Source organism: Oncorhynchus gorbuscha, linkage group LG03 (genome assembly GCF_021184085.1).
Source record: "Oncorhynchus gorbuscha isolate QuinsamMale2020 ecotype Even-year linkage group LG03, OgorEven_v1.0, whole genome shotgun sequence".
In the NCBI taxonomy this organism is placed as follows: Eukaryota; Metazoa; Chordata; class Actinopteri; order Salmoniformes; family Salmonidae; genus Oncorhynchus; species Oncorhynchus gorbuscha.
This window is the reverse complement of record NC_060175.1, coordinates 61187125-61213041: the sequence shown is the minus strand read 5'-3', so window position 1 is coordinate 61213041 and position 25917 is coordinate 61187125. Positions and strand designations below refer to the sequence as shown.

The 25917-nt window shown below is 42.3% G+C and overlaps 1 protein-coding gene across 2 annotated transcripts in view; it reads left to right on the top strand.

The window, feature by feature from the left end:
- The window catches only part of LOC124031661 (membrane-associated guanylate kinase, WW and PDZ domain-containing protein 1-like), a 156209-nt gene that overhangs the window by 24056 nt on the left and 106236 nt on the right, over positions 1–25917 (top strand). The gene's annotated exons all lie outside the window — the stretch shown is intronic.

Here is a 25917-nt window from a genome sequence, read left to right as displayed (position 1 = left end):
CAGCCAAAACAGCTAAACACTCCATCTAAACATGAATCGATTCTCAATTGCGGTACGGTTCTATAAACTTGAATCCATATACTTTCAGCTAACATCAGGATAACTTCACAAATGCAAAATACACACTTACTGTACAATGTTTTAACACAGTTGCAGCTGACAGTATTTTTCAGTGACAACACATTTGTGGTGTCACTCTTCCGTTTATACACCGGTGTTCGAAGACGCAGATAGAATGGACAACGTGTGCTAATCACCTGTCTTTCATCTGTTTTCCGTAAACAAGCACTGTAACATGGATATATGGCAATATGGGAACAATAACCCTATAAAGGTGTGTAGTAATTTAACCTTTTAGTTTTTGAAAATAGTTTCTCGCTGAAATGAAAGATACGTTCCTTATGTTTTCAAAACTGTGTTAACATTTAGAGCAAGGGTCGGGGCTCTTAACAAACCACCCCCGATCAGAAGACCCAATCGTCAATAGGCGCTAAAGCGGTTAGCATCTATGAATGGGGTACTAACTCCCTCCTCTCTGTCTCACAGCTCACTCTTTAAAAATCAAATCAAATGTTATTTGTCACATACACATGTTTAGCAGATGTCATTGTGGGTGTAGCAAAATGTTTGTGTTTCTAGCTCTAACAGTGCAGTAATTTGTAACAAGTATTATCTAACAATTTTACAACAAAACGCACAAATGTAAAGGAATGGAATTAAGCATATATAAATATTTGGGTGAGCAATGTCAGAGCGGCATCAACTAAGATACAGTATTCCTGGTTGTAATGCTGGTGAGTTACCTCCACTCTGATATCCAAAAGTTCTTCCCGACTGTGTGTAATATACCTGTATGTAAAATTCTGGGCTAATAATGTAAGAAATAATTAAAAAAACTAAATAATGCAAAGTTTCCCAAGAGCTAGAAGAACGCTAGCCCTATCTGTCAGCACCATTTGTTGTTCTAAATGGAAGGTTTAAAGCTCTTTTCTCCCTCTTTCATCCTGCATGCCTGTGCTGACCGAGCTTTTAGTAGGGACAGAAGAAAAAAGGGGAAAACTTATTTTGTGTATTTTAGCAAGGTATCTGGATAATTAAGCTTAAAAAATATACAATACCAGTCAAAAGTTTGGACACCCTCATTTAAGTTTAAAAACAACAACTATTTTCTACATTGTAGAATAATAGTGAAGACATCAACTATGAAATAACACATATGGAATCATGTGGTATCCAAAAAAGTGTTAAACAAATCAAAATATATTTTAGATTTTAGATTATTTTAAGTAAACACCCTTTGCCTTGATAACAACTTTGCAAACTCTTGGCATTGTCTGAACCAGCTTCATGAGGTAGTCACCTGGAATGTTTTCCCAACAGGCTTGAAGGAGTTCCCACAAATGCTGAGCACTCCATCACTCTCCTTATTGGCTCAAATAGCCTTTACACAGCCTGGAGGTGTGTTGAGTCATTGTTCTGTTGAAAAACAAATGATAGTCCCACTAAGCACAAACCAGATGCGATGGCGTATCGCTGCAGAATGCTGTGGTAGCCATGCTGTTTAAGTGTGCTTTAAATTCTAAATTAATCCCGACAGTGTCACCAGCAAAGCACCCCCACACCATCACACTTCCTCCTCAATGCTTCACGGTGGGAACCACACATGCGGAGATCACCTACTCTGCTTCATCTTGGTTCTATTGGAACTAACATGCTAATTACACCACTCACGTCACATGTGCAAGCGTTGCAAAATAAACTTACGCGTACATGTTATTCAATCATTGCAACCACACTGCTCGCGTGAGTCAACGAGTGTCTGTGTGGCCATGCTCTAAAATAGAACTTGGTTCTATTTGTGACTCTCGATGTGCTGCAATTTCCACCTCTCCCATCTCCTCATTGGTTTTTAGGAGCCATATACCCATGTGGGTGATTGAAAGATGAACTGAGATCCACACTCCAGTCCAGTCCTTAGCTGTAATGCACGTTAAAGTTGGTTGCCAACCACCATATAAAGTCCAAATAAGAAGAAGAAGCTTGAAGGGGAAGAGATTACGAATAACAAACTCGGTTTACCCTTTTATCTGTGGATTAATTGTCGGAGTAGAGGACCTTGTGCATTTGACTGCTCCAGCTCCTTCAAGTTGGATGGGTTCCGCTGGGCTTTGACTAGGCCATTCCAAGACATTTAAATGTTTCCCCTTAAACCACTCGAGTGTTGCTTTGGCAGTATGCTTAGGCTCATTGTCCTGCTGGAAGATGAACCTCTGTCCCAGTCTCAAATCTATGGAAGACTGAAACAGGTTTCCCTCAAGAATTTCCCTGTATAAGGTACCATCCATCATTCCTTTCATTCTGACCAGTTTTTTTTAAATGTAAAATTTCATTTCACCTTTATTTAACCAGGTAGGCTAGTTTTTTAAATTTATTTTATTTCACCTTTATTTAACCAGGTAGGCAAGTTGAGAACAAGTTCTCATTTACAATTGCGACCTGGCCAAGATAAAGCAAAGCAGTTCGACAGATACAACGACACAGAGTTACACATGGAGTAAAACAAACATACAGTCAATAATACAGTATAAACAAGTCTATATACAATGTGAGCAAATCAGGTGAGAAGGGAGGTAAAGGCAAAAAAGGCCATGGTGGCAAAGTAAATACAATATATCAAGTAAAACACTGGAATGGTAGTTTTGCAATGGAAGAATGTGCAAAGTAGAAATAAAAATAATGGGGTGCAAAGGATCCAAATAAATAAATAAATTAAATACAGTTGGGAAAGAGGTAGTTGTTTGGGCTAAATTATAGGTGGGCTATGTACAGGTGCAGTAATCTGTAAGATGCTCTGACAGTTGGTGCTTAAAGCTAGTGAGGGAGATAAGTGTTTCCAGTTTCAGAGATTTTTGCAGTTCGTTCCAGTCACTGGCAGCAGAGAACTGGAAGGAGAGGCGGCCAAAGAAAGAATTAGTTTTGGGGGTGACCAGAGAGATATACCTGCTGGAGCGTGTGCTACAGGTGGGAGATGCTATGGTGACCAGCGAGCTGAGATAAGGGGGGACTTTACCTAGCAGGGTCTTGTAGATGACATGGAGCCAGTGGGTTTGGCGACGAGTATGAAGCGAAGGCCAGCCAACGAGAGCGTACAGGTCGCAATGGTGGGTAGTATATGGGGCTTTGGTGACAAAAGGGATTGCACTGTGATAGACTGCATCCAATTTGTTGAGTATGGTATTGGAGGCTATTTTGTAAATGACATTGCCAAAGTCGAGGATTGGTAGGATGGTCAGTTTTACAAGGGTATGTTTGGCAGCATGAGTGAAGGATGCTTTGTTGCGAAATAGGAAGCCAATTCTAGATTTAACTTTGGATTGGAGATGTTTGATATGGGTCTGGAAGGAGAGTTTACAGTCTAACCAGACACCTAGGTATTTGTAGTTGTCCACGTATTCTAAGTCAGAGCCGTCCAGAGTAGTGATGTTGGACAGGCGGGTAGGTGCAGGTAGCGATCGGTTGAAGAGCATGCATTTAGTTTTACTTGTATTTAAGAGCAATTGGAGCAACCTGTGGCACCCCCATAGAGACTGCCAGAGGTCCGGACAGCAGACCCTCCGATTTGACACACTGAACTCTATCAGAGAAGTAGTTGGTGAACCAGGCGAGGCAATCATTTGAGAAACCAAGGCTGTCGAGTCTGCCGATGAGGATGTGGTGGTTGACAGAATCGAAAGCCTTGGCCAGATCAATGAATACGGCTGCACAGTAATGTTTCTTATCGATGGCGGTTAAGATATCGTTTAGGACCTTGAGCGTGGCTGAGGTGCACCCATGACCAGCTCTGAAACCAGATTGCATAGCAGAGAAGGTATGGTGAGATTCGAAATGGTCGGTAATCTGTTTGTTGACTTGGCTTTCGAAGACCTTAGAAAGGCATGGTAGGATAGATATCTGGGTCTGTAGCAGTTTGGGTCAAGAGTGTCCCCCCCTTTGAAGAGGGGGATGACCGCAGCTGCTTTCCAATCTTTGGGAATCTCAGACGACACGAAAGAGAGGTTGAACAGGCTAGTAATAGGGGTGGCAACAATTTCGGCAGATAATTTTAGAAAGAAAGGGTCCAGATTGTCTAGCCCGGCTGATTTGTAGGGGTCCAGATTTTTCAGCTCTTTCAGAACATCAGCTGAATGGATTTGGGAGAAGGAGAAATGGGCAAGGCTTGGGCGAGTTGCTGTTGGGGGTGCAGTGCTGTTGACCGGGGTAGGAGTAGCCAGGTGGAAAGCATGGCCAGCCGTAGAAAAATGCTTATTGAAATTCTCAATTATGGTGGATTTATCAGTGGTGACAGTGTTTCCTATCTTCAGTGCAGTGGGCAGCTGGGAGGAGGTGTTCTTATTCTCCATGGACTTTACAGTGTCCCAGAACTTTTTTGAGTTAGTGTTGCAGGAAAGCCTTGGCTTTTCTAACTGCCTGTGTATAACGGTTTCTAGCTTCCCTGAATAGCTGCATATCACGGGGGCTGTTCGATGCTAATGCAGAACGCCATAGGATGTTTTTGTGTTGGTTAAGGGCAGTCAGGTCTGGGGAGAACCAAGGGCTATAACTGTTCCTGGTTCTAAATTTCTTGAATGGGGCATGTTTATTTAAGATGGTTAGGAAGGCATTTAAAAAAAATATCCAGGCATCCTCTACTGACGGGATGAGATCAATATCCTTCCAGGATACCCCAGCCAGGTCGATTAGAAAGGCCTGCTCGCTGAAGTGTTTCAGGGAGCGTTTTACAGTGATGAGTGGAGGTCGTTTGACCGCTGACCCATTACGGATGCAGGCAATGAGGCAGTGATCGCTGAGATCTTGGTTGAAGACAGCAGAGGTGTATTTAGAGGGGAAGTTGGTTAGGATGATATCTATGAGGGTGCCCGTGTTTAAGCCTTTGGGGGGGTACCTGGTAGGTTCATTGATAATTTGAGTGAGATTGAGGGCATCAAGTTTAGATTGTAGGACAGTTCTATCTTGTCTGAAAATGTTGTAATTTGGAATTAAAATTTCAGAATTTTTGGTGGTCTTCCTAAGCCAGGATTCAGACACAGCTAGAACATCCGGGTTGGCAGAGTGTGCTAAAGCAGTAGAACAATAGAATAGAACAAACTTAGGGAGGAGGCTTCTAATGTTAACATGCATGAAACCAAGGCTATTACGGTTACAGAAGTCATCAAAAGAGAGCGCCTGGGGAATAGGAGTGGAGCTAGGCATTGCAGGGCCTGGATTCACCTCTACATCGCCAGAGGAACATAGGAGGAGAAGAATAAGGGTACGGCTAAAAGCAATAAGAATTGGTCGTCTATAACGTCTGGAACAGAGAGTAAAAGGAGGTTTCTGGGGGCGATAAAATAGCATCAAGGTATAATGTACAGACAAAGGTATGGTAGGATGTGAATACAGTGGAGGTAAACCTAGGTATTGAGTGATGAAGAGAGAGATATTGTCTCTAGAAACATCATTGAAACCAGGAGATGTCATTGCATGTGTGGGTGGTGGAACTAATAAATTGGATAATGTATAGTGAGCAGGACTAGAGGCTCTACAGTGAAATAAGCCAATAAACACTAACCAGAACAGCAATGGACAAGACATATTGACATTAAGGAGAGGCATCCTTAGTCGAGTGATCAAAAGAGTCCAGTGAGTGGAGTGGTTGGTTTCGGGGTCAAGGCGATTTAGACAGCTAGCCAGGACATCGGTAGCAAGCTAGCATAGGAAGGGGGTCTGTTGTTAGCCACCTCTTGCGTTCCGTCAGTAGATTAGTGGGGTTCCGTGTGGTAGAGGGGATTAGTCCAAATCACACAACAACAAAAATAAAATAAAAACAATAGATATAGTTATAGAGGCCCAAGAATAAACATAATAATAATAATAAAAATAAATAAATTGTCCGATTGTCTATTCTGAGAGCAGCCGGTAAGACAGCTAACGGTTAGCAGGCCGCAGATGGGTAACGTCGAGACGGAGGAGCCAGCCGGATCTCCTTCGGCAGTCCAGTTGTGAAGGCCCGGTGGGGCTCCTCGTAGGCAGTAAAACGGGTCCGGATAGGTGACTGCAGCCCAGGAGTGATTGACGGAGCTCAGGAGTGATTGACGGAGCTGGCTAGCTCCGGAGTAATTGATGTTTGCTCCGGAATCGACGAGAGCAGATAGACACACGGATAGCAGCTAGCTAGCTGTGAGATCCGGGAATGAATGTCCAGAGAGCAGTTGAAATCCAAGGACATGGAGAGAAAAATTGGTTCGGTATGTTCCGTTCCGAGCCGCACTGCGCCATACAAAACTGGCGATAGATTTTCGAGCTAAAGGATAGCTGATGACCACAAACCGTGGTTAGCTGAATACTAACGATTTGCCAGTAAAGAATCTAACTAGCTTCTGAACTAGCTTCTGATTAGCTTCTAGCTAGCTCCTGGCTAGCTTCTGGCTAGCTTCTTGGAGTTTCTGGCTAGCTTCTGGCTAGCTTCTTGGAGGATTGCAGATTTGAGGTAAATAATACTTATTTATAAATATAAATTGGTGAGGCGGGTTGCAGGAGAGTGTTTTGAAGATGAGTTGATGGAAAATAAAAAAATGTATGTGAAAAAAAGTTGTAAATATATATATATACAGGACACGACAAGACGAGGACAAAAGACGTCTGAACTGCTATGCCATCTCGGGCGCCCCTACATAGTAGTTGAGAACAAGTTCTCATTTACAAATGCGACCTGGTCAAGATAAAGCAAAGCAGTGTGACACAGACAACAACACAGAGTTACACATGGAGTAAACAATAAACAAGCCAATAACACAAACAAGTCAATGACAGAGTAGATAAAAAAAGGGAAAAAAGTCCCTGCCGATGGAAAAACATCCCCATGATGCTGCCACCAGCATGCTTCACTGTGGGGATGGTGTTCTCGAGGTGATGAGAGGTGTTTTTTGCGCCAGAAAGCGTTTTCCTTGATGGCCAAAAAGCTACATTTTAGTCTCATCTGACCAGAGTACCTTCTTCCATATCTTTGGGGAGTCTCCCACATGCCTTTTGTCGAACACCAAAAGTGTTTGCTTATTCTCTTCTTTAAGCAATTGCTTTTTTTCTGGCCACTCTTCAGTAAAGCCTAGCTCTGTGGAGTGTATGGCTTAAAGTGGTCCTATGGACAGATACTCCAATCTCCGCTGTGGAGCTTTGCAGCTCCTTCAGGGTTATCTTTGGTCTCCTTGTTGCCTCTCTGATTAATGCCCTCCTTGCCTAGTCCGTGACTGTTGATGGGCGGCCCTCTATTGGCAGGTTTATTGTGGTGCCATATTTTTTAATAATGAATTTAATGGTGCTCCGGGGATGTTCAAAGTTGTGGTTATTTTCTTAAAGCCCAACCCTGATCTGTACTTCTCCACAACTTTGTCCCTGACCTGTTTGGAGAGCTCCTTGGTCTTCATGGTGCCGCTTGCTTGGTGGTGGCCCTTGCTTAGTGGTGTTGAAGACACTGGGGTCTTTCAGAACAGGTGTATATATTCTGAGATCGTGTGACAGATCATGTGACACCAATATTACATACAGCTGAAATTTATTTAACTAATTATGTGCCATCTGAAGGTATTTGGTTGCATCAGATCGTATGTAGGGGCTTTATAGCAAAGAGGGTGAATACATATGCACGCACCACTTTTCCATTTTTATATATGTATATTTTTTTAAACAGGTCATTCTTTTTCATTTCACTTCACCAATTTGGACTATTTTGTGTATGTCCATGCCCATGTCCAATCCAAATAAAAATCAATTTAAATTACAGGTTGTCATGCAACAAAATAGGAAAAACGCCAAGAGGGATGAATACTTCTGCATGGCACTGTAATATTGCAATTGCACGGCATTACGTGAATGCCATTCAGGGCTCAGCCTCTACCTTGAAATTATTTGCTCTAGAACTGGCAATATAGTGGGGAAATTGTTAGAGAGAGGCACTTTGGATCGACTGTTTAGATCGCTCGAGCCAAAGGGTCTGAATGAATCTTGAATGATGATTATCCTCTTGCTTGAATAACCTGCAATTGCACGGCATTACGTGAATGCCAATCAGGGCTCAGCCTCTACCTTGAAATGCTTTCCTCTAGAACTGGCAATATAGTGAGGAAATTATTAGAGAGGCACTTTTGATCGACTGCTTAGATCGCTCGAGCCAAATTGTCTGAATTAATCTTGAATGATGATCATGCTCTTGCTTGAATAACCTGTATAGTTGCTACTACCAGTGTTAGTAGTAGTTAGTAGTACTCGGCCTCTGAGTGTCTCGGCCTTGTGTTGGATACATTTGTACTTGTTCTTGACTTGGTCTTAGACAGTGAGGACAAGTAATTTATTCCCTAGACCAGCCGAGACAAGCTGAGTAAAGAAATAATAATTACCAGCTTTCATTCAGTCAGCGCAGAAAACCGCTTCCCCGAGCCAGATAGATTCACTTTTCTTGAAACATTAATACAGTGTCTTAACAGTCTTTATATCTATTATAGATAGACATGTTGTTGCAGTGGCAAACCTATAGGCCTTCAGTGTGTGACAGGTTGGTGATTCTGAAAGGACAGCAACCATAATGCCAGTGCACTCATAATGGAGAGTGTACTTTTTGTAAAACACAAAGGGCCAGTGGTGTAGTGGAGACTATACGCAGTTATACGCCGGATACCCACTTTATTTTTCTGCATATGCTCACGTTTTAATTCCTACGGATTCTTATCAAAGTATAGTAGTGGAAGTAAACATTTGATCAATTTTGTAGTACAATAGAGAAATCATGCACAAAGTATATTCACATGCGTGCCACACACAGCCTAGCTTCAGCGGAATAGAATCTGCAGGCAGAAAAAGTATCCAGCTCTCAACTGTTTTTTTCATGGAGTAGCTCACAGATGAATTACATCGGTAGCCAGTAGGGTAAATGCTAACTAAGCCAACAATGGGTATGCAAACCAGGCACTTAAAAAGTTTAGTCCTAAGTGTTGATGCACTGTTAGCATCAGGGGTGTAGACAAGGATGGGTCTGGGTGGACAGAGTCCCATTCACTGGTGAACCAGGCCCTAACAGGCCCACCCAATCAGATTGATGTGGTTTAAGCATTGTTGTACACTTAGACCATCACATTATTGTATGTTTTTCTATAAATAAAAAAGTGGTTTTGAGAGTGAAAACCTGAAATATATACAAAAACAAAAAGATAGGAAAACAGGATTTTTCATACATTTTTTGCCATTCTTTTGCATATATCCACTTCCCCAGGCACCACTGCACGGCTGCATAGGGCCAATGAAAAGACAGCAGTCACACACGGCATGATGTTAAAGGATAAGCAGTCCATTCACTCTGACATAATAAGCCAGGTCTCAATCATAACAATACAAAAACACAACCATTAAGTATTTCCCAATCGAAAATTACAACTATTACTTCCCATTGCAAAAAAAACATTTCAAAAAAGTAACCACTGACCTAAAGTTTAAAGTGGAACTGACAGCGGTTTAACTATTTTGCAGATATGAAAAAAAAAAAATCATAATATCAGTCAAAAATATCTAATTCCCAGTTTATGGTACAAAGCCAACTTTATAAGTGGTTTTAAAAATAGGTTCAATTTGACTCAACGTTCCATGACATATACACTAAGGCATTGTTGGCAGAATAGATGGATGCAGTTCATTTCATGATTAATATAATTCAACCAAGAAATGTCTTGGTAGTCCAAAAAATATTGCTGTCAGGTTGCAAATCACAGCTGGCCTGGTACATTGTTTGTTGCCTCCATTCGGGATACACTGTTTCAGTTTCAATGACTCAATATGCTGGACAAAAATGGACGAATGTAACTAATGCTGGGGCTCCTGAGTGGCTCAGCGGTCTAAGGCCGGTGTCACTAAAATGTAACAGAAATAGTAATAGTTAGTCAAGAATGCTCTAGATATCAAGTAAACAGCCTAACTAGCTCTGCTATGGCGAATGAAATGGTCAGAGTGAGATGTTCTCTCATTTGTGTCTGGAAGTAGCTACAGTGCCTTGCGAAAGTATTCGGCCCCCTTGAACTTTGCGACCTTTTGCCACATTTCAGGCTGAGAGCATCGTGAAGAACAAGGAACACACCAGGCAGGTCCGAGATACTGTTGTGAAGAAGTTTAAAGCCGGATTTGGATACAAAAATATTTCCCAAGCTTTAAACATCCCAAGGAGCACTGTGCAAGCGATAATATTGAAATGGAAGGAGTATCAGACCACTGCAAATCTACCAAGACCTGGCCGTCCCTCTAAACATTCAGCTCATACAAGGAGAAGACTGATCAGAGATGCAGCCAAGAGGCCCATGATCACTCTGGATGAACTGCAGAGATCTACAGCTGAGGTGGGAGACTCTGTCCATAGGCGAACAATCAGTCGTATATTGCACAAATCTGGCCTTTATGGAAGAGTGGCAAGAAGAAAGCCATTTCTTAAAGATATCCATAAAAAGTGTCGTTTAAAGTTTGCCACAAGCCACCTGGGAGACACACCAAACATGTGGAAGAAGGTGCTCTGGTCAGATGAAACCAAAATTGAACTTTTTGGCAACAATGCAAAACGTTATGTTTGGCGTAAAAGCAACACAACTCATCACCCTGAACATACCATCCCCACTGTCAAACATGGTGGTGGCAGCATCATGGTTTGGGCCTGCTTTTCTTCAGCAGGGACAGGGAAGATGGTTAAAATTGATGGGAAGATGGATGGAGCCAAATACAGGACCATTCTGGAAGAAAACCTGATGGAGTCTGCAAAAGACCTGAGACTGGGACGGAGATTTGTCTTCCAACAAGACAATGATCCAAAACATAAAAGAAAATCTACAATGGAATGGTTCAAAAATAAACATATCCAGGTGTTAGAATGGTCAAGTCAAAGTCCAGACTTGAATCCAATCGAGAATCTGTGGAAAGAACTGAAAACTGCTGTTCACAAATGCTCTCCATCCAACCTCACTGAGCTCGAGCTATTTTGCAAGGAGGAATGGGAAAAAATTTCAGTCTCTCGATGTGCAAAACAGATAGAGACATACCCCAAGCGACGTACAGCTGTAATCGCAGCAAAAGGTGGCGCTACAAAGTATTAACTTAAGGGGGCTGAATAATTTTGCACGCCCAATTTTTCAGTTTTTGATTTGTTAAAAAAGTTTGAAATATCCAATAAATGTCATTCCACTTCAGGATTGTGTCCCACTTGTTGTTGATTCTTCACAAAAAAATACAGTTTTATATCTTTGTTTGAAGCCTGAAATGTGGCAAAAGGTCGCAAAGTTCAAGGGGGCCGAATACTTTCGCAAGGCACTGTAGCTAGCCAACATTATCCAGTTAACTTGGGTGCTTGATTGGGACAAGTATGCGTTGGCAGGCAAACTGCAGAAGGACGAGGAGGCTACAATTTCCCATCATTTCTCAGTGCAATTTTTACAGCCAACTAACTGAAAACGTTTGAGAGGGTTTATCTAATTAATCCTTTGTTAGATTTTAGCTCATCTTGCTCTGGCTAGCATTAGTTGTTGATGTTGTTGTTGTTGATGTGCAAAACTGAGGGAGAGAGAGCCTACCTTTTCATGGTTGTTTGATCAACAGGACTGTAAAGTTCCCAAATGTAAGAGAACTCCCGAGGTGTTTACATATTTGCAGAAATCTATTCCGGGATATTTTGTGGCTTTTGGTAAATGTGTTTTAATGATCTAAAGCCGCATTGTTGTAACTGCCTATAAACACAAAGTTCAGTTTAAAGTTAAAGATGGCAGGCCCGTGTGGCAAATGGCTTGTTTGTATAAAGGCCTACTGTAGCTCTGATTGGCTATAGGACACGGGTCTGTGTATACTGCTCGTGGACAAGACAGATGTTTTTATTCGGTTTTGTTTACTGCAGGGTCTATTAATTGTCCAAACGCACAGACACTTTCCCACTCTATATTGCTATAGAATTTTCACAAATGCGTTAGTATACGTAATTCCAAAACCTAAGAATTTATGAAAATGTAAGAATTACCATATGTAGGTAGTCGCTTGTCAGAAAATGTTTTAAAGGTGTCATTCTTCCTGGGGGTGTATATGAACAGATATTAATACGATTTCATGTTGCTGAAATGCTGTCAGTTCCACTTTAAATGCAACAATGTTTCACGCACAAGTTATTTTCAAATAGTTGGCTAACAGCAACAATTGCGCTGCTCACCAGATGATGATAATTTGAAACGTAGCTTCTTGTTATTCTTGAAAAGAATGCAACCCGCTGGCTACGTCCCTTCCGTCTTCAAGAGAGCGAGAGTTGCACCCCTTCTGAAAAAACCTACACTCGATCCCTCCGATGTCAACAACTACAGACCAGTATCCCTTCTTTCTTTTCTCTCCAAAACTCTTGAACGTGCCGTCCTTGGTCAGCTCTCCCGCTATCTCTCTCAGAATGACCTTCTTGATCCAAATCAGTCAGGTTTCAAGACTAGTCATTCAACTGAGACTGCTCTTCTCTGTATCACGGAGGCGCTCCGCACCGCTAAAGCTAACTCTCTCTCCTCTGCTCTCATCCTTCTAGACCTATCGGCTGCCTTCGATACTGTGAACCATCAGATCCTCCTCTCCACCCTCTCCGAGTTGGGCATCTCCGGCGCGGCCCACGCTTGGATTGCGTCCTACCTGACAGGTCGCTCCTACCAGGTGGCGTGGCGAGAATCTGTCTCCTCACCACGCGCTCTCACCACTGGTGTCCCCCAGGGCTCTGTTCTAGGCCCTCTCCTATTCTCGCTATACACCAAGTCACTTGGCTCTGTCATAACCTCACATGGTCTCTCCTATCATTGCTATGCAGACGACACACAATTAATCTTCTCCTTTCCCCCTTCTGATGACCAGGTGGCGAATCGCATCTCTGCATGTCTGGCAGACATATCAGTGTGGATGACGGATCACCACCTCAAGCTGAACTTCGGCAAGACGGAGCTGCTCTTCCTCCCGGGGAAGGACTGCCCGTTCCATGATCTCGCCATCACGGTTGACAACTCCATTGTGTCCTCCTCCCAGAGCGCTAAGAACCTTGGCGTGATCCTGGACAACAAACTGTCGTTCTCAACTAACATCAAGGCGGTGGCCCGTTCCTGTAGGTTCATGCTCTACAACATCCGCAGAGTACGACCCTGCCTCACACAGGAAGCGGCGCAGGTCCTAATCCAGGCACTTGTCATCTCCCGTCTGGATTACTGCAACTCGCTGTTGGCTGGGCTCCCTGCCTGTGCCATTAAACCCCTACAACTCATCCAGAACGCCGCAGCCCGTCTAGTGTTCAACCTTCCCAAGTTCTCTCACGTCACCCCGCTCCTCCGCTCTCTCCACTGGCTTCCAGTTGAAGCTCGCATCCGCTACAAGACCATGGTGCTTGCCTACGGAGCTGTGAGGGGAACGGCACCTCAGTACCTCCAGGCTCTGATCAGGCCCTACACCCAAATAAGGGCACTGCGTTCATCCACCTCTGGCCTGCTCGCCTCCCTACCACTGAGGAAGTACAGTTCCCGCTCAGCTCAGTCAAAACTGTTCGCTGCTCTGGCTCCCCAATGGTGGAACAAACTCCCTCACGACGCCAGGACAGCGGAGTCAATCACCACCTTCCGGAGACACCTGAAACCCCACCTCTTTAAGGAATACCTAGGATAGGATAAAGTAATCCTTCTCACCCCCCTTAAAATATTTAGATGCACTATTGTAAAGTGGTTGTTCCACTGGATGTCATAAGGTGAATGCACCAATTTGTAAGTCGCTCTGGATAAGAGCGTCTGCTAAATGACTTAAATGTAAAATGTAAATGTAAAAGAGAGAAGCTAACAAATTAGCAACAACATCCTCTTTGATAACACCTGCTACAACCTCTGCAAACTAGCCACACAACAAAAGCTACCGTCCTCTTCAATGTTAACCCTTTCCTTGTTTGAATAAATTGAACAAATGGAATCAGAACAACATTGAAAATAATTATAACATTATCATTATTATTATTATTATTATTATTATTATTATTATTATTATTATTATTATTATTATCATAATTTTATAACTCAAACTCTTCCCTGAAGGCGTAGAAGGCCCATTGTTCCCCACGGTAATAATAATAATAGTGGCTCTATTTTCCCTCAGCATGCATTTTTTCACTATTTAGAATGTCTAAAGAATCCATATGTCCTTCTGAAATATGAACACGGAAATACTGGATATTTTGAACTCTTATTATGGTGGTAATTTGAAAGAATTACGATCATGGTCTTGAATTGGACACGCATTTTTCTGGTCTTGGTTTTGACTTGGTCTCGCCCCCCTCCGGTCTTGGTCTCGATTTGGACTCGTTTTGCTACGTTCTTGGTCTTGACTCAGTCTTGCTTTTGGTGGTCTTGAACACAACACTGGCTACTACTGACAGTATTTATATTATTGGCATGTTTGATTGACATGATGAGTGGGACACTCACCTGCGAGGGTATATAGTTACAACCCACATTTTATCCTACTCAAGGCTAGGATGAAGGTGATTCATGCCAAAACATAAGCCAATTCTTTACTTGTCCCATCAATAAATCTATCAGATTTATGCAGTAACAGAGTGCTTCTTTTTCTTTATTCTCCCAGATAGTCACCAGGTGAAGTATCCCGGGGTAAGAAATGTTTTTGTGATTTCAATCACTGGATTACCCCTTTTCTGTTTAAGCTGGGTTGAAGCGCATTTGGGTATACCTTCTTGGCATGTAACCTCTGTTGCTCTTCAGAAGTAAAATGAGGAGTTGGAAAGGGAAATACATACTTGTAGGCCATAGCCATGAGTTTCAGGACGAAGGCCGCATTTGGAATCAACTTCACCTTAGAGTTGCCCGGGTCGAACTGAGTAAAGGAAAGCTGTGCGGATAACGCATTGATTTCTTCCACACATTTAGCTGATGCCAAGCCATGAGCAGGGATGTTTTGTAGGAGAAGATTTTCAGATCCATCATGAATCAGCCGACTTCGGGGAGACTCTCGGGGGAACTTGGGTAGCCTCGGGTTCTCTCGGCAACGGAGCTGTCAGGGACTTCCAAGATGCCTCGGAGGCGAGGTGGAATCCTTGGGAGGATGAATGAAATCTCCTCTCCTCTCCTTTCTTCATTCCTGTAGTCGCCCATTGATCCGAATGGTCAAGGTGATGAGCGAGTCAAGATCCGTCTGTTCCCAGGCTGCAAGCTCGTCCTTTACTTCCTCCGATACTTCGTGCAGGAAAATGTCGAACAACGGTTCCAGGCACTCTCAGCTGCCAAGGTGCAGAAATCCATCACATAGTCTGCCACACAGCGAGAGTCTTGCCGAAGCTGGAGTAACTTCCAGGCAGCATCTCTCCCGGACAATGGAGCATCAAAAACATTCTTTACCTCCGCCACAAACTCCTCCAGACTGAAGCATATGGCTGACTGTTGTTCCCGTACTGCCGTAGCCCAGGCGAGAGCCCTCCCGGACATCAGCGTGATGAGGTACGATGTCTTACAGCGGTCCGAGGGGAAGGAGGAGTTAATGAGTTCCGAGAGCCAATCTGTCATCCAAAAATTAGTAGCCCGGCTAATGTAGGTGTGAATATCCCCTTAACTTAAGTTTTACACAGTATCTGTTAATCAACATATTTATGCTTTCGTTAATGAAATAACGATAAAAAATACTTTCAAAATGCAGTTGTTTATTTCAACTACTGTACAGTACATATCAGCTATATTTTAGTTGCCCCCCCCCCCCAGCTCCCAGCACCATATTTTTCTAACGGAAACCTTGAGTGTTTCGTTTTTTGTTTTTCTTGGAAAAGAAACACCATAATATTAATCAAATTAATGAATCTACATTTCTTTAAATCAATCCCATATACCTTGTTCTTACAAAAAAAGGTTTTAAATTCTCGTGTGCAGCCAATATTAAAAACTGTCAAATGCTTCTCAAAAATGCCCTCTGGTGGTCAAACTAGCACTAACTAGCATTAATGGCAACAATGGCTGACAATTAAATAAGGCGTCATAGAATTCTGCTGCAGCCCGCAAGGTGTGATGCAGTATGACGCAACTTAAAAGGTGGAACGACTTGTATGTATGTATGTATGTATGTATGTATGTATGTATGTATGTATGTATGTATGTATGTATGTATGTATGTATGTATGTATGTATGTATGTATGTATGTATGTATGTATGTATGTATGTATGTATGTATGTATGTATGTATGTATGTATGGAGCATAATGTATTTACACTTTTATTCACATGTTATCAAGTACTGGTGACAAATAGTTAGATTGTAATGGACACCTATGATGTAGGTAAAATACTTTTTTGAAGGTTGTACTGATTATAATGAGCTAATGCTAAGCTATTTGCCAGCTATGTGTATGCGTGGCGCCATGTTTGTTGACATTATACGAATTATTCTGGGTGTCACGTTAACATCTGTCAGACCAAATATGTTATAATGAGGTTATTATAAATAGTCATTGCAATTAGCTAATTGATATTGCAGTGTCTGTCAGCCGAGATATAAAAATATGACCGCTTGTGTTATGTCAATCTTTACTCAGTTAGCGCTAGGACAAATGTAGCCTAGATTTCCCGGTTTGGATGATTGTGTTATGCTGTCCCTACTTCTGTGAATGTCTGAACATTGTATCCAAAAATAAACTGGTCACATTCTGGACATAACTTTGTAAGGACTTTGTTTGTGCAAAATGTTTCTGTGAAAAAACAGTGTGGCCAACTCAAATGCTGATTGTTGCGTCAATTGAAACTGGACGTTCCAAATAAGCGTTCTAAACAAACCAGTTTGAGTATATGCTGCAGGGACCACTGTAGAATGATCACATCCATTTGTTGGTACGTGTAAAAACATAAAATAAATGTGCAGGTTTTAGTGTCCCAATAGTATCTCCCCATAGAATGGCAATACATTTAAATAATGGTAGCTAATAAACATCAATTGTATATTCAGGGTCAGCTATTTGTTCCATGTTATTTTTCTTTATAACGATGCACTCCAGCAATTTTTCCTACTTTTCCTGTTGAAAAACAATATCTTATGTATAAATACAGTAATATACACTCACTCCCCAAATGTGCCATGTCATGAGGATACCTGGACCACCTATTGAGATATGCCTTTTGTAAATCAGGGGTTAAAATAGGTGAAAAGGAGACTGGAGTGTGACTTTAACCCTGTCTACAGCACTAGCATCTATTCTGTCTTTGCTGCAGTGATGCTCAGTAATTTACATAGAAAACATACACTGTTTTGTGCTGCTAATGTTATCCTCAGGTCAGTTGTACTAAGCTGAGAAATGTATCTGGTACAAGACACATACAATCCCCCCCCACGCATACACACTCCAAACCAGCAGGGGTTAAGAGTGGCAGATGGTTGGCTGGTGTGTGTGTGTGTGTGTGTGTGCACGCGCGCGCGTATGTGTGTGTTTGCACGCGCGTGTGTGTGTGTGTATCAGACAATGAGTGGAAGCTGCCCAGACTAATAACAGGAGGAAGTCGATTCAAGGTATCAGATGTCACCAGACAGAGAGTAAATATTTCACCTGTATTTGTCTCTTGGTGTGTGAGTGTCTGCATACATTCTAGATGTTGCAACTGCTATACATACTGAGGAAAATATATTGTGTCTGTGAGAGCTTGATTATGGAGAACCAGTGCTGCTGCTGTTGTGGTGTACCATCAAAGCGAATCAGGGGCTCATTTCTGATTTTAAAAACAAGCTATTAAATCTGGATAATCGTGTAACTACAATGAGCAATATCCAGTTCTTAATCATTTAAAATGTGTAAATGCACAGTACATAGACCCTTCAAAAAATAGCAGACACTAGAAGGTCAGTGGAATATCCACTCTATGGAAAGTTGTGCCAAGTTAGCATTTCCTCAGCTCCTGGTAACCAGCTCCACAGGTTACAGCAGGCCTATGGGAGGGAGATCACGGTGTGAAAGGAACTTGAGGTGCTTCTACATACTTTGGGGAAATGTAAGATAAACTTGCTTCCATTCTCTCAGAATACATCCATTTGATTGGTTTGCAAGGTAAGTGCCACACAAAGCAGGTGTCTTCATTGCCTCTTCTGTTGAAGGCAGAGTTCTTGAGGTGTTTTGGGGAGCAGATCATATCAAATCAAACTTTATTTGTCACATGCGCCGAATACAACACGTGTAGACCTTATGTGAAATCCTTCCTTACTTAACCAACAATGCAGTTCAAGAAAGAGTTAAGAAATATTTACCCAATAAACTAGATGAACAAATTATAAAAAGTAACAATAAAATAACAATAACGAGGCTATATACAGAGGGTATATGGTACTGGTACCAAGTCAATGTGCGGGGATACAAGTTTGTTGAGGTAATTTGTACATGTAGGTTGGGGTAAAGTGACTACGTAGAGATAATAAACAGCGAGTAGCAGCAGTGGAAAAAAATAATAAGGGGGGGGGGGGGGGTCAATGTAAATAGTCCGGGTGGCCATTTTGATTAATTGTTCAGGAGTCTTATGGCTTGGGGCTTGAATCTGTTAAGGAGCCTTTTGGTCCTAGACTTGGCCCTCCGGTGCCGCTTGCTGTGAGGTAGCAGAGAGAACAGTCTATGACTTGCGTGACTGGAGTCCTTGACACTTTTTCGGGCTTTCCGCTAACACCGCCAAGTATATAGGTCCTGGATGGCAGGAAGCTTGACCCCAGTGATGTACTGGGCTGTTACTCACTACCCTCTGTAGTGCCTTACTGTCAGATGCAGAGCAGTTGCCAGACCAGTTGGTGATGCAACCGATCAGGATGCTTTCGATGGTGCAGCTGTAGAACTTTTTTGAGGATCTGGGGACCAAATACCAAATCTTTTCAGTCTCCTGAGGGGGGAAAGGTTGTTGTGCAATCTTCATGATTGTCTTGGTATGTCTGGACCATCATAGTTCATTGGTGACGTGGACACCTGTTGGGGCCTGTTCGGCCTGCCTTTTCCTGTAGTCCACAATCAACTCTTTTGTCTTGCTCACATTGAGGGAGAGGTTGCTGTCCCAGCACCACACTGACAGGTTTCTGACCTCCTCCCTATAGGCTGTCATCGTTGTCGGTGATCAGGCCTACCATTGTTGTGTCCTCAGCAAACTTAATGATGATGTTGGAAACGTGTTTGGCCATGAAGGCATGGGTGAACAGGGAGTACAGGAGGTGACTAATCACACACCCCTGAGGGGCCCCAGTTTTGAGGATCAGCATGGCAGACGTATTGTTGCCGACCCTTACCACCTGGGGTTGGCCCGTCAGGAAGTCTATGATCCAGTTACAGAGGGAGGTGTTTAGTCCCAGGGTCCTTAGCTTAGCGAGGAGCTTTAAGGATGGTGTTGAACGCTGAGCTGTAGTCAATGAACAGCATTCTCACGTATGCATGTATGTATGTATGTAGAAAAATGACAGTCAGCGAGGTGATGGTTTAAGGTGGCTTCAAGCTCTATTCTGTTGATCTACGTGCATGCGTGGGTGGAGCTGCTTTTTTGTGTGGGGGGGGGGCAGCGGACTCCTTTCATTGCTTTCCACCCAGAGAGGAAGTCCGCCTTGTGTAGTGTATGTCCACTAGGGGGCTTGAAGAGTCAGAGTAGCTTACCAAGCAAAAGGGACCGAGGCACTCTTTTTGACTCTAGTTAGTGACAACTTCTAGATTTGGTGTTATATGCCTGTTAACAAATGCAAGTTACATGTCAGGTTAGTCTGGTATTCTAGGCTTTACGACACTACTTTTTAGCCACAGGACAAACATGTATCTTCTTTAATTGCAATCGATAGAGCTTGAACTGCTTTTACTACTTAGGAGGAGAAGAAAGAAAGACTAAGAAAATGGCATGTTTGTCCACAGAACACTACAAGAGGGAATGATGGAGAATACTTGTCTCTTGTCCAACATATGCGAAACATTGACGAGGAAAGACATTTGAAACAAATTTGGATGTCGGTTGCCAGATTTGACGACTTGCTTCAGCGGCTTGCCCCTCACATCTCACACAAGAGAACTCACAGCTTGCCTGTAAGTGCTGCAGAAAGGCTGTCTGTGACACTTCGGTTTTTGGAGAGTAGCAGCACACAGCAAAGTGGCAGCGAGTTGTAAGGTAGTAATCTCAAGAGTTTCGGCCATCGACACGCAAGTCTATCTGGCATGTCCTGAAGAGGATGTTATTGCTTAGCCCTCCACGGAACAATGGGCAGACATTGCCAACGATTTTGGGGATTGTTGGAATAATCTGTTTTGTTAAGGAGCTGTCGACGGATAACATGTTCGCATGCGAGCCCCGGCAAACTCAGGAAGTGATTACTACAACGACAAGTGTTTTTTCTCAATGGTCCTGATTAGAGTCTGCGATGCAAGGTACTGCTTCACCATGATCGATGTTGGGTGCATATGGTCGGGAGATACAGGAATCTTCTCACGAAGAATGTTCGGCTCCTAACTTATTGCAGGCCAGCTGCCGCTACCAAGACCAGAGTGCTGGCTGGGGACCCAAACACAATGAGAATGGCTGTCCAGCTGTAGACAATAAGGCCCAGCTGTAGACAATAAGGCTAGACCCTTGAGGCATTAACCTCATCTACAGCGCCTTGCAAAAGTATTCATCCCCCTTTGAGTTTTTCCTATTTTGTTGCAATACAGCCTGTAATTTACATGTATTTTTATTTGGATTTCATGTAATGGACATACACAAAATAGTCAAAATTGGTGAAGTGAAGTGAAAAAATAACTTTTTTTTTAAAAAGTGTCTAAAATAAAAAACGGAAAAGTGTGCGTGCATATGTATTCACCCCCTTTGCTATTCACCCCCTTAAATAAGATCTGGAGCAACCAATTACCTTCAGAAGTCACATAATTAGTAAAATAAACTCCACCTGTGTGCAATCTAGGTGTCACATGATCTCAGAATATATACACCTGTTCTGAAAGGCCCCAGAGTCTGCAACACCCCTAAGCAAGGGCCACCACCAAGCAAGCGGCACTGTGAAGACCAAAGAGCTCTCCAAACAGGTCAGGGACAAAGTTGTGGAGAAGTACAGATCAGGTTTGGGTTAAAAAAACATCCAAAACTTTGAACATCCCCCGGAGCATCATTAAATCCATTATAAAAAAATATTGAAAGAATATGGCACCACAACAAACCTGCCAAGAGAGGGCCGCCCACCAACACTCACAGACCAGGCAAGGAGGGCATTAATCAGAGAGGCAACAAGACACCAAATATAACCCTGAGCTGCACACAGCGGAGATTGGAATATCTGTCCATAGGACCACTTTAAGCTGTAAACTCCACAGAGCTGGGCTTAATGGATGAGTGGCCAGAAAAAAAAGCCATTGCTTAAAGAAAGAAAATTGCGAAAACATTTGGTGTTCGCCAAAAGGCATGTGGGAGACTCCCAAACATATGGAAGAAGGTACTCTGGTCAGATGAGACTAAAATGTATCTTTTTGGCCATCAAGGAAAATGCTGTCTGGTGCAAACACAACACCTCTCATCACCTCGAACAACATCCCCACAGTGAAGCATGTTGGTGGTAGCATCTTCAAAGTGGTACGCATGATGCGTAAATCAAATGAAACAACCCCCCCCCAAAAAAATCTATTTTATTTCCAGGTTGTAAGGCAACAAAATAGGCAAAATGCCAAGAGTGGTGAATACTCGCAAGCCACTCATGTACAAAGAAGTACGAGTTTACTGATTGACTGATTCAAAACAGTAATATTAACCAAAAATTACCCGGACAAATACATTTGCAGACCTTTTTAGATATTTATCTATCACAAGTGGAAAACAGTGCAATGTTAAACACAATATAATTCACAGGTGAAAAGTGTGATTAAATTACAAAAAATTTGAGAAAAAAATGCAAAGTTAACACCAGTAACATGTGAATGAGGAAATAAGTATAAGAAACATGAAGGAAAAAAACAGTAAATTACCCACCAAAACAAAAAAGAAACACAATTGATTTTGCATCACATGGAGGGCTCTGTCTCACTTGAGAGCAGACGGAGTGGACACAGTACTGAACGATGGTCCTGTGAAAAGTACATCAATTCCCTGACAAACGGGAGATGTTATTCAGCAGGAATCCATGGTGCCATGATGTCGTAGACGACATTTGCTGGACACTGATGCTGTTTCTGTAACTCCTGCTGCCATTTCTTGAAGTCATCCACCCGCTGCGTAATGTCAGTGTCCAAATGATCCTCAGGTCTCTTCCTCTTCCAGCCATTGGAGCTGAGTCGGGGAGACGGGGTGGAGGTTGATGGAGTTTCAGGGCAGAGAGAAATGGGGCACCTGGACGGTGGGTTGGGTGTTGGTGAGAAGGGCCTTGGCGTTGGGGAGAGGGGCCGGAGAGGTGACGAACCAGGCCGGGGAGATGAGTCAAAGGGAGATGAACCACCTCGGCTCCTTCTCTGGACTGTCCAAAACACAATTAGAACACAATACAAGCAATCATAAAACATCTCCATCGGCTCCTTTGAGTTACATTGTTTACCCCCCAAAAAACTGATTTCATAAACATCTCAATCTAATTAACACGCGTACATAAGCTCTGTTTTCATATGTTTTCAGAGGTTTGCACTAGCCCTGCTAATCATTATGATAACAACCTAGGCAATAAATATTTCCCACTCATAGTTTCTCCCAAAAGTGCTGATTTCACATGTTCTAACTAGGTCTGCTAGACATAAAATCACAAGCACACAAACTGTACAAAAGGACTCGGCTGCGTCAGGATTGCATTCCGTATCTGGCATATTGGTGTCTGTCTGACGATGCTTCACAAGAACACGAAGCCAATCCTGTTGTCTGATACCACTGGCAGCTCCACTCCTCGTCTCCGTCAACCCTTTTCAGATTGTGAACCTGCTGGTCCCGAATCTTTCTCTGTGTTTCTTATCGGTGGTCAAATGTTGTGATATCTCCCTCCAGCGGTTGTTTTTGGCTTGCTTGTCTGAAAACAAGCGTATTGAAGGGTTGTAAGGGTTGTCGTATTGTCTCACCAGCCCACACAGATGCTCCTCCTCTGGACATAGGCATACAGTAATTGCGCTGCACTCCATCAGCCCTGTTTGCATATTGTCTGTATATCCCTTTAGGTGTTTTCAAACCTTATAACAGTCATCTCTTTACTCTATTGAGAGGTTGAATTATTAGGGAGTTTCAGCACTCTGAAGGTGACAGAGGCAACAGTACATGTACTGTAGTGTATCCTACATGCACAAGCAAAGGCTTGTGCATGTAGGATACACTACAGTACATGTACTGTTGCCTCTGTCACATCATGCTCTCAAGAGGTGGCTTTGACCACTTTTAGAGAACGCAAACAGTCACTGGGTCACACCAGTTAAATATTTAGTTCGGCATGCACAGACAACCCACCTTCTCTCTCAGTACTGTCTCAACTACCACAACTAGTGACATCCTGCAAGTTCCTATCCCTACACTACCCAAGTAATGGCACTTAGACCAACCATGTTTTTAGTTTTTTATTGACAATAAAATAAGATTTACTCTGGTATGGGTGTATTATAGCTAGTTGTATTTTCAATGGCAAGTAATTCTGTTAGGCAGGAAGGTGAACTGGAAAATCTGAGTGCACTACAATTGCTTGGAATAATGATGCATAATTTATGCATGTCGTTCCATTTAAATCGGTAAGTCTTTCCTGAACTGTGTTGTCTCTAACTAGTAGTATTAACATGGGAGACGTGGAGAGCCATATTGGTTGGTAGCCCATTGCCATCTCACAGAGCTGACATTGTAATTCACCGTGACCCATATACAATACACATACATTATAGGGCTCAGAGTTGTACCTGGTCAGATCACATTGCCAGTGTATACCTAGCTGTTATTACTGATGAATCTATAGGTACTGTATATACACTATTTTGATTAAGCCGGAGCAGTTTGGGAATAATTCCCCTCTCTGCATCTTGCTAAATATGGCTGTGACAAGATAACACAATGCACACACATCTATGAATAACTTAGTGATGTCACTGTCATATTCACTCTGATATTCACTTTAAAACTCAAGACTCATCACAGCCTTCCTGAAATAGACTGTCTTTTTTGAATTGTTGAATAGTACCAGTACTGAAATGCTATTTTGGGATATAGCATTTAAAAGAAGGAGATTTCACAATTTGCCCCCCACTACACAGACAAAGTGGGGCCCTGTGGATTGTGAATGATTCAGTAGCCAGATGGCTTGAAAATACGCTTTTTCTCATACCTGACAAAATGGAGGCTGAATGTTGTTCCCAAGAGCTCATGTGTTTACATTCTATTATGGGATGTTGGAATTCAACACTCCCACAAAGAATCCCAAATATTATGCCTCAAATGATGATTTCCAATAATGTGATTGGAGTTATTGTATATTCATAAGTGTTTCATTATTGTAATTATATAGATTGATGTTGCATCATACAAATTCTATATAATGTGTGTATGTGTGTGTGTGTGTGCATTACAAAATTATCAAAGTTGGAGGCCGTTCCTTCTCTTGCTAGAACAAAAGACATACTTGCTGTGTATCGACCTGGTAATGAAGAAACTCCCGATTCTACTTGTAGAATCCCAATGCTCAGCAGTGGTCGACTTGACTTTCAGCCAATCAGAGAGCGCTAACCTCCATGTGGAGAAGCCGACAGGAGTGACAAGAAAAAATAAAGAATAATGAAAAAGAAATAGGGGCCTTTTTGGTCTAATCCACCCTTTTCATCAGAATTGTTCTAACTAAAACAATAAAGCTGCATAATACATTTTTTTCTAGATCAAGTGTTTTACTCTTTTATGTCTAGCTAAGGAGTTTTGTGCTTGAAGAAGGATTTTTTTGTTAGGTTTGACAATGTGCACTAGCTTATTAGCTAGTGTAAGGGTTTTCCTGTGGTGAAGGAGAAGTGGGCCAAAATGCAGCGTGGTGGTTATTCATGTTCTTTAATAAAGGAACGAGACATGAAATAACTAACAAAATAATAAATGTGCGAAAACCTAAACAGTCCTATCTGGTGCAAACACAGAGACAGGAACAATCACCCACAAAACCTAACACCAAACAGGCTACCTAAATATGGTTCCAAATCAGAGACAATGACTAACACCTGCCTCTGATTGAGAACCATATCAGGCCAAACATAGAACTAGACAAACTAGACATGTAACATAGAATGCCCACTCAGCTCACACCCTGACCAACCAAAACATAGAAACATACAAAGCAAACTATGGTCAGGGTGTGACAGCTAGCTAGCTAACTTTCACTTGCTAACTGAGAAAGGCAGTCACACAAACTTCATATGAAACAAATTGGGTGGTAAGTGCACCACAAAGCACACCACACCACATGCTTTACTAATCTCTCCCCTGTAGAATGTAACATTAGAATTCATTATACTTGTTTCCTTGAAGCAGCTGCCTGTAGCTGGTTGCTGCGAGTCAATGCAGTGTCTTTACTTTACCAAGCTAGAACAACAGCTCGCGAACTAGTGAATCATGCAAAAAATGTTGCTAATGTTAGCCAGCAAGCTAAACTTGTAAACTCAGCAAAAAAAGAAACGTCCCTTTTTCAGGACTCTGTCTTTCAAAGATAATTCGTAAAAAATCTAAATAACTTCATAGATCTTCATTGTAAACTGTTTCCCATGTTTGTTGAATGAACCATAAACAATTAATGAACATGCACCTGTGGAACGGTCTTAAGACACTAACCGCTTACAGACGGTATGCAATTAAGGTCACAGTTATGAAAACTTAGGACACTAAAGAGTCCTTTCTTCTGACTCTGAAAAACACCAAAATAAA